Source organism: Nansenia antarctica (genome assembly GCF_963989245.1).
Source record: "Nansenia antarctica genome assembly, chromosome: 3".
In the NCBI taxonomy this organism is placed as follows: domain Eukaryota; kingdom Metazoa; phylum Chordata; class Actinopteri; order Argentiniformes; family Microstomatidae; genus Nansenia; species Nansenia antarctica.
Window position 1 is genome coordinate 62,692,600 of NC_137688.1, and position 7,500 is coordinate 62,700,099.

The window sequence follows — 7,500 nt, forward strand, 5'->3', positions numbered from 1 at the left end:
CTGTTAAACTCTTTATGACTTTTTTTTATTTTACAGTTAAACCTCGTCATTTTTTATTCATTTGACAGTTAAACATCTTTATAGGAAAGATAGGAGGGGCGGGGCTGACTGGGGACCAGTGATTGACAGGTGATTAACAGGTGATTGACAGGTTGGTGATGTCATAAAAGCGTCTGGTCTCCTTCCTTCAGAGCATCAGTGCTAGGCGTGGGTTACCATGGTGATCAGGGAAGCCATTGTTTCCCCCCAGTGTGACCCCCTGTTACGACTGAAGTTCTAAGACGTCTCAACGTCATAACCAAAGAGCTGCTACAAAGCCAGGAACATCAGCCACTTCAGAGAGGACAGTGTCGCTGGGTGCCAATACAAAAGGTTCTTTTACATTACAAAAACACTAGTGGGCCACTACAAACACACATACCCATAATGCAATCCTGCCTAACATAATGCTAACCTAAACAAACACAGGGCGGGGGGAAAAGACTGAGAGAAACTAAGATAGCATTAAATAAGGCTATTAAGCTAAGCTACTACGTAAACAAAAGAAATGGTATAAGTAAAAACCTAAATCAAAGGAGGAAACAAAATGTGATATTAACTAATCTAAACTACCTTCTACCTAACAACAACTTAATCCTAAACTAAACCCATAATTCCCAAATAAACCCCAAACAAAAACAACTACAAAAAACGAAACAAACACTAAAGGCGATTTTGTCGCACGACAACATTCGATTTTCAATTCACACCACCGAAGTGTGTGGATGTGAATGTGAGTGCATTGTTTCATTCAAAATAATGGAATCGAATTTGCGGTGCGACAAAATCGCACGCCGTGTGCATTGGCCTTAAGGCTTGAACTAAGAGGCAACGACACACAGGCAGGGTTGAGGGGGAGAGAGAGTCTGTGTCTAAAGGCTGGAGCCATTATCGAGCCAAGCAGCTGATTCTCAGCAGGTGGAATGCGTCTGCAATCAGCGCCCAGCAATTAGAACCTCCATTTGGCCCCGCTTTACCACACCTCCTGAGTGTAACCCCCCCCCCCCCCCCTCAGTGTGACCCCCCCCCCCCCCCGACAGAGTTTTATCTTTCACCGACAAAGACATTCAATGAGTCCCAACATGCGGACCAAAACATTAGAACGAGTCACAACGAGACACATATCTACTTGATTAGTCACTTCAAATATGATCAGAGAAGGTAATTTATGACAACAATGGAGTACTATAAATACCTCCAGCCAGGGTTCGACAGACCTCTCGATCACCCGTACGCTTTGATAATCTTCACTCACGATCATCTAGTCTAGTCTCGTGCCTGCGCGTCTGTTGTTCTTCCTGCACACAGGTAAAAATATCCGGGATCTAGCAGCGTCGTCAGGCTCGCGCAAACAAACCTGGCGAATGTTTTACTTGAATGAATGAATGAATGAATGGACTTTATGAATGGACTTTATTGTCATTGCTACAGTACAGGTACCAAACAACGAAATTTAGGAGGGGTGGCTCCCCTGGTGTTAGGAAAGGGAGAAAAAAAAACACTTTAAAAAAAAATCACAAGAAGGGAAGGGGCTGGTTTACATAAATAAAGGCTATGTACACTATCCACTGTACTATACTGTACAGATAGACGACTAGGGTTGTCATATTGCACAATAGTATTGTTTCACATTTATTTAGTGTCACAGTTTGCAGGCTTGAAATGTACATGTTTGTGCCTCAGCACTACACCTGATTTTTTCAGTCCAGCAGCTGCCATACAATCCGTCCAGACTGTCCAGGGCCCAGAACTTAGGTCTTTGCTGTGTTCAGGGCCTGGACGGCCCTGTGGTAGAAGTTGTTCTTCAGTCTGTTTGTCTTTGCGGCCAGGGTCCTGAACCGCCTTTTCGAGGGCAGCCTGGTAAAGTGTTCGTACCCAGGGTGGGTCGGGTCCCTGGAGATCTTGGAGGCCTTCCTGAGACAGCGTGTGTTGTACAGCTCTTCCAGAGAGGGGAGGGGGGCGCCGGTGATCTTCTGTGCTGTTCTCACGACTCTCTGTAGCGCATTTCTCTCCGCTGTTGTGCAGCTGGAGAACCAGTTGCAGATGCCGTAGGTGAGGATGCTCTCCACTGCGCCGCGGTAGAAGGTCACCAGTATCTCCTGCTTGCTGTGTTCCTTCCTGAGGACTCTCAGGGTGTATAGCCGCTGTTGTGCCCTCTTGATGGTGCCTTTTGTGTTGTCCTTCCAGGTCAGGTCATCCCGCATGTGCATCCCCAGGAATCGGATGGTTGAGACTCTCTCCACGCTCTCTCCGTCGATGAGCAGGGGCTGGATCTCGGACTTGCAAGTAAAACAGTGTTACTGTCGAACCCTGCTTTAGCAACAATGGAGTATTATAAATACCTTTATCGAAGCTTCCTTCAACTCTCCCTCCAACTCGTCTGAACTGCTTCACCTCCCCCTAGGTCAAAGTGAAAGTGAAACGTATGGTGTCAACAACATCTGGTTTTCGGTTTTCTTCATAACACGCAACTTGAAGTTTTAAAGTACCCACTCAATATATAATAAACAACAGTTTAACGATCACTAAATACTTATAACTTGTGGACTGGATTCACTGTTCTCGTTTACCGTAGGCTACTGGGTAAGTGAGACATGACTAAGTAAACATACTTTCGTTTTAGGACGTGTTCAAAAGCAAGGACTGTGTGTTCATCTAATTATGTGTAGTTATGTGTTTTTAGCATGTCAATGTTTTATTCTAACATAATTAGATGATCACACAGTCGTTGCTTTTGAACACGTCCTAAAACGAACGTTTGTTTACAAGCCAATGTAATCAAAGCCATGTAATCACTTACCCAGTAGCCTATGGCAGACGAAAGAGTTAATCCAACTCTGTGTATTTAAATGTGTTTAAAGACAGACAGACAGGCAGGCATGCAGACAGACAGACAGGCAGACAGGCAGACTGACAGACAGACAGACAGGCAGACAAACAAACAGCTCGTGTTGGCGTTAAATGTGTTTAAACAGTGAGTGTGTAGTGTAGTATGTGTGTTTGGGGGGCGGGGGGGGGGGGGGGGGGTGGACGTTGGAGGTCTGCTCTGCTACAGGGGGGTTATGGGGCAAGCCAGCTTTTCAGTCCACTGGGCGGAACCAAACTGAAGGAGACAGAGCAGCGTTAAATCAATGGCTCATTGTACCTCGTCGAAATTGAAAATCGTTGTTTTTGTTCTAGTTGAGCAAACTTTGCCACTTGTGATCACAGCTCGCAAGCTCACGGGTGGAGGTGTGGAGGTGTGGAGGGGGGGGGGGGGGGGGAGGCACATTGGCTGAACATTACTCGTTCTATCTCTCCCTCCCTCTCCCTCTCTCCCTCCCTCTCGATCCCTCTCCCTCTCATTCCCTCCCTCTCCCTCCCTCTCGATCCCTCTCTCTCTCTCTCTCCCTGTCTCCCTCCCTCCCTCCCTCCCTCTCCCACCTTCTCTCTCTCCCTCTCTCCCTCTCCCTTTCCCTCCCTCTCGATCCCTCTCTCTCTCTCTCCCTCCCTCCCCCCACCCCCCCTCTCTCTCCCCCTCTCTCCCTCCCTCTCCCTCTCTCTCCCCCTCCCCCCTCTCTCTCTCTGTGTTTCTTGGCAAAACATTCGATGATTCGATGTTTTATTCAAATTGTTTGTTTCTGAACGGCAAGGATGACTGATAGCTGGGACTGTGGGATTCCCCACTGGAAACATTAGCACAACTGCTCCCTGGGAGGAGGGAAGAGGGGGTTTGTGGAGGGAGTTCCACCGCGCGGTGGGTCCTGCCTTTGAACATGTTTACCCAGGATGCCCTGCGGTTACTCACTCGGTCTGAACACAACAAACGGTCTCCTCTGCTTCACGCCCACGTCTGATTCATGCAAATCAGCACAACATACAGACAGGCAGGCAGACAGGCAGGCAGGCAGGCAGGCAGACAGGCAGACAGGGAGGCAGACAGACAGACAGACAGGCAGACAGACAGGCGGACAGACAGGCAGACAGACAGGCAGACAGACAGGCAGACAGAATGACAGGGAGGCAGGCAGACAGACAGACAGACAGACAGACAGACAGGCAGGCAGACAGGGAGGCAGACAGACAGGGAGGCAGGCAGGCAGACAGACAGACAGGCAGACAGACAGACAGACAGACAGGCAGGAAGAATGACAGACAGGCAGACAGACAGACAGACAGACAGAGAGGCAGACAGACAGGCAGACAGGGAGGGAGGGAGGCAGGCAGACAAACAGACAGACAGACAGACAGACAGGCAGGCAGGCAGACAGACAGGCAGACAGGCAGGCAGACTGGGAGGGAGGCAGACAGACAGACAGGCAGACAGGCAGACAGACAGACAGGGAGGGAGGGAGGCAGACAGACAGACAGACAGGCAGACAGACAGACAGGGAGGGAGGGAGGGAGGCAGACAGACAGACAGACAGGCAGACAGACAGACAGGGAGAGAGGGAGGCAGACAGACAGGCAGACAGACAGACAGACAGGCAGAATGGCAGACAGACAGGCAGACAGACAGACAGGGAGGGAGGCAGAAAGACAGACAGGCAGGATGACAGACTGACAGACAGACAGACAGACAGACAGGCAGACAGGGAGGGAGGGAGGGAGGGAGGGAGGGAGGCAGACAGGGAGGGAGGCAGACAGACAGACTGACAGACAGGCAGGTAGACAGACAGACAGGGTGGCAGACAGGCAGACAGACAGACAGACAGGGAGGCAGACAGACAGACAGGGAGGCAGACAGACAGACAGGGAGGCAGACAAGGAGGCAGACATACAGACAGACAGGCAGACAGACAGATAGGTAGGCAGACAGGGAGGCAGACAGGCAGAATGACAGACAGACAGACAGACAGACAGACTGATAGACAGACAGACAGGCAGACAGACAGACAGACAGACAGACAGGCAGACAGACAGGCTGGCATGCAGACAGACAGACAGACAGACAGACAGACAGGCAGACTCTCTGGCCTCGTGTCAGAGAGATTGATTGGGATGCTGTGAGAATGCCCTGCGCCCCGGTCAGGTGGAAGGAGGGCCCAGTCCCATATCCACCTCTACAACCTCTCTCTCTGCTGTCTCCTAGGGCCCAGTCCCATATCTACCTCTACACCCTCTCTCTGCTGTCCCCTAGGGCCCAGTCCCATATCCACATCTACACCCTCTCTCTCTGCTGTCTCCTAGGGCCCAGTCCCATATCTACCTCTACACCCTCTCTCTGCTGTCCCCTAGGGCCCAGTCCCATATCCACTTCTACACCCTCTCTCTCTGCTATCTCCTATGAGGGCCCAGTCCCATATCCACCTCTACACCCTCTCTCTCTGCTGTCTCCTATGAGGTCCCAGTCCCAGTCCCATACCCACATCTACACCCTCTCTCTCTGCTGTCTCCTATGAGGGCCCAGTCCCTCGGCTGCCCTCGAACAGGCTGCCCTCGAACAGGCGGTTCAGGACCATGTTCGCAAGGACAAACAGACTGAAGCTCAGCTTCTACCCCAGGGCCATTCAGGCCCTGAACACAGCAAAGACCTAGGTTCTGGGCCCTGGACAGTCTGGACGGATTGATGGCAGCTGCTGGATTGAAATCAGGTGTAGTGCTGAGGCACAAATGTGTACATTTCAAGCCTGCAAACTGCGACACTTTAAATGAATGTGCAATAACACTATGTGCAATATGACAACCCTAGGGTACATAAGGTTGCAGAGAATAGGAAATGTTAGAATAGGTATAGCATAGCATAGAGTACAGCACAGTGTTTTATTTGTATAGTATAGTATAGTGGATAGTGTACATAGCCTTTATTTATGTAAACCAGCTCCTTTCCCTTCTTGTTTTTTAGTTGTTTTCTTTCCTAGCACCAGGGGAGCCCCCCCTCCCAAATTTCGTTGTTTGGTACCTGTACTATATCAATGACAATAAAGACCATTCATTCATTCATATCCACGTCTACACCCTCTCTCTCTGCTGTCTCCTATGAGGGCCCAGTCCCATATCCACCTCTACAACCTCTCTCCCTAATTCCTATCTGACTCTGAATGGATAGGATCGGGATAATTAAGACACAAACTGTCTGTGATGGTGATCACGTGTATCAGATTAACACTATAATAATAATAATAATAATAATAATAATAATAATAATAATAATAATAATAATAATAATAATAATAACTTTATTTGTATAGCGCTTTTCCTGCAAACGTTGCAGCTCAAAGTGCTGTAATCATTATATAATCTTAATTTAATTATTTTGTAATTTAAATGCAATATTAAAATGATGAGTTTTTATCATCTTAATTTAATTATTTTGTCATTTAAAGGCAATATTAAAAAGATTGGTTTTTAGTCTTGACTTGAACATAATATTTGCTGAAGTTGCATCCAATGTAAACTGGCAGTGCATTCCACAGGTGCATGAAATGAGAATGCAGCCTCACCAAATCTCTTCTTTTGTACATGTGGTACACAGAGAAAACCAGCATCAGAAGACCTTAACTAGAAGAGCCGTGAGGGGTCACGGTGACCCCTGTGAGTAAAAAAAAATCTAGCTTTGCACTCGATCAAATTTCAGGACCCTCCTTTCATGACTTTTCCTAGATATGTGCGTTCTACCACCCAGTATCCTTACATTTTCAAAATCACTTCAGGATGAGATAGTATAAAGCTGTTTCGCAGTTTTTCTGTGTAGGAGGCAGGCTAAAAAAAGAAGAGCCCTCTAGTGATCTCTGTGTGTAAATAGCAGATTTACATTCTAAAAGGGGGGTCTATTTGACCCCCAAGGCGGCTCTACTAGTAGGTAAAATAGGCACGGCTGTTGTAGTGTTAACCATCGTCCTGGCATGAGGGGGTGTCGGTTCCAACACACCTGTTGTTTCTCGTTAATCCGTCTACAACCAAAACTCCAGACCAGTTCATTGATTAAATTCGTCTCATTTTCGTCTCAAGCTGTCTAGTTTTAGGTTTTTGTAGTTTTTTGTAGTTTTAGGTTTTTGTAGTTTTAGTTTAGTTTTAGATTATCTTAGACTGTTTTAGACTAGTTTTAGTTTTAGACTATGTAGTTTTAGTTTAGTTTTAGTCTATATTGACGGAAAGTTTAGTTTATCTTAGACTATTTTAGTTTTAGACTATGTCGTTTTTAGTTTAGTTTTTAGACTATGTAGGCCAGGTTTTGTATTGCATTTGTTTGTGGTGGATGTTGTATGCCTGTGAACAGGTCACACTTGAAAATGAGCCCTTGGGGCTCAATGTGTTTCTTACCTGTATAAATAAAGGTTAAATAAAAAATAAAATAAAATAATTATTTTTTCCAAAGTTATATTCAAAGTAACAAACAAAATGCATATGTTGGCGTGGTGTGGTATGTAAGGGCATGAACGCGTGTGTCAATGTATGTGATGTATGTGTGTCTCTTCTGGGTCGGGCCTCTACCCGATCTGAGCTCAGTAGCAAAGTTAAATATCAAGTTCTCTTGAATGA

At 47.1% G+C, this 7,500-nt stretch overlaps 1 pseudogene across 1 annotated transcript in view; it reads left to right on the forward strand.

The window, feature by feature from the left end:
* Positions 1–7,500, forward strand: part of LOC308154258 (exostosin-1b-like) — a 189,393-nt pseudogene that overhangs the window by 147,800 nt on the left and 34,093 nt on the right. The gene's annotated exons all lie outside the window — the stretch shown is intronic.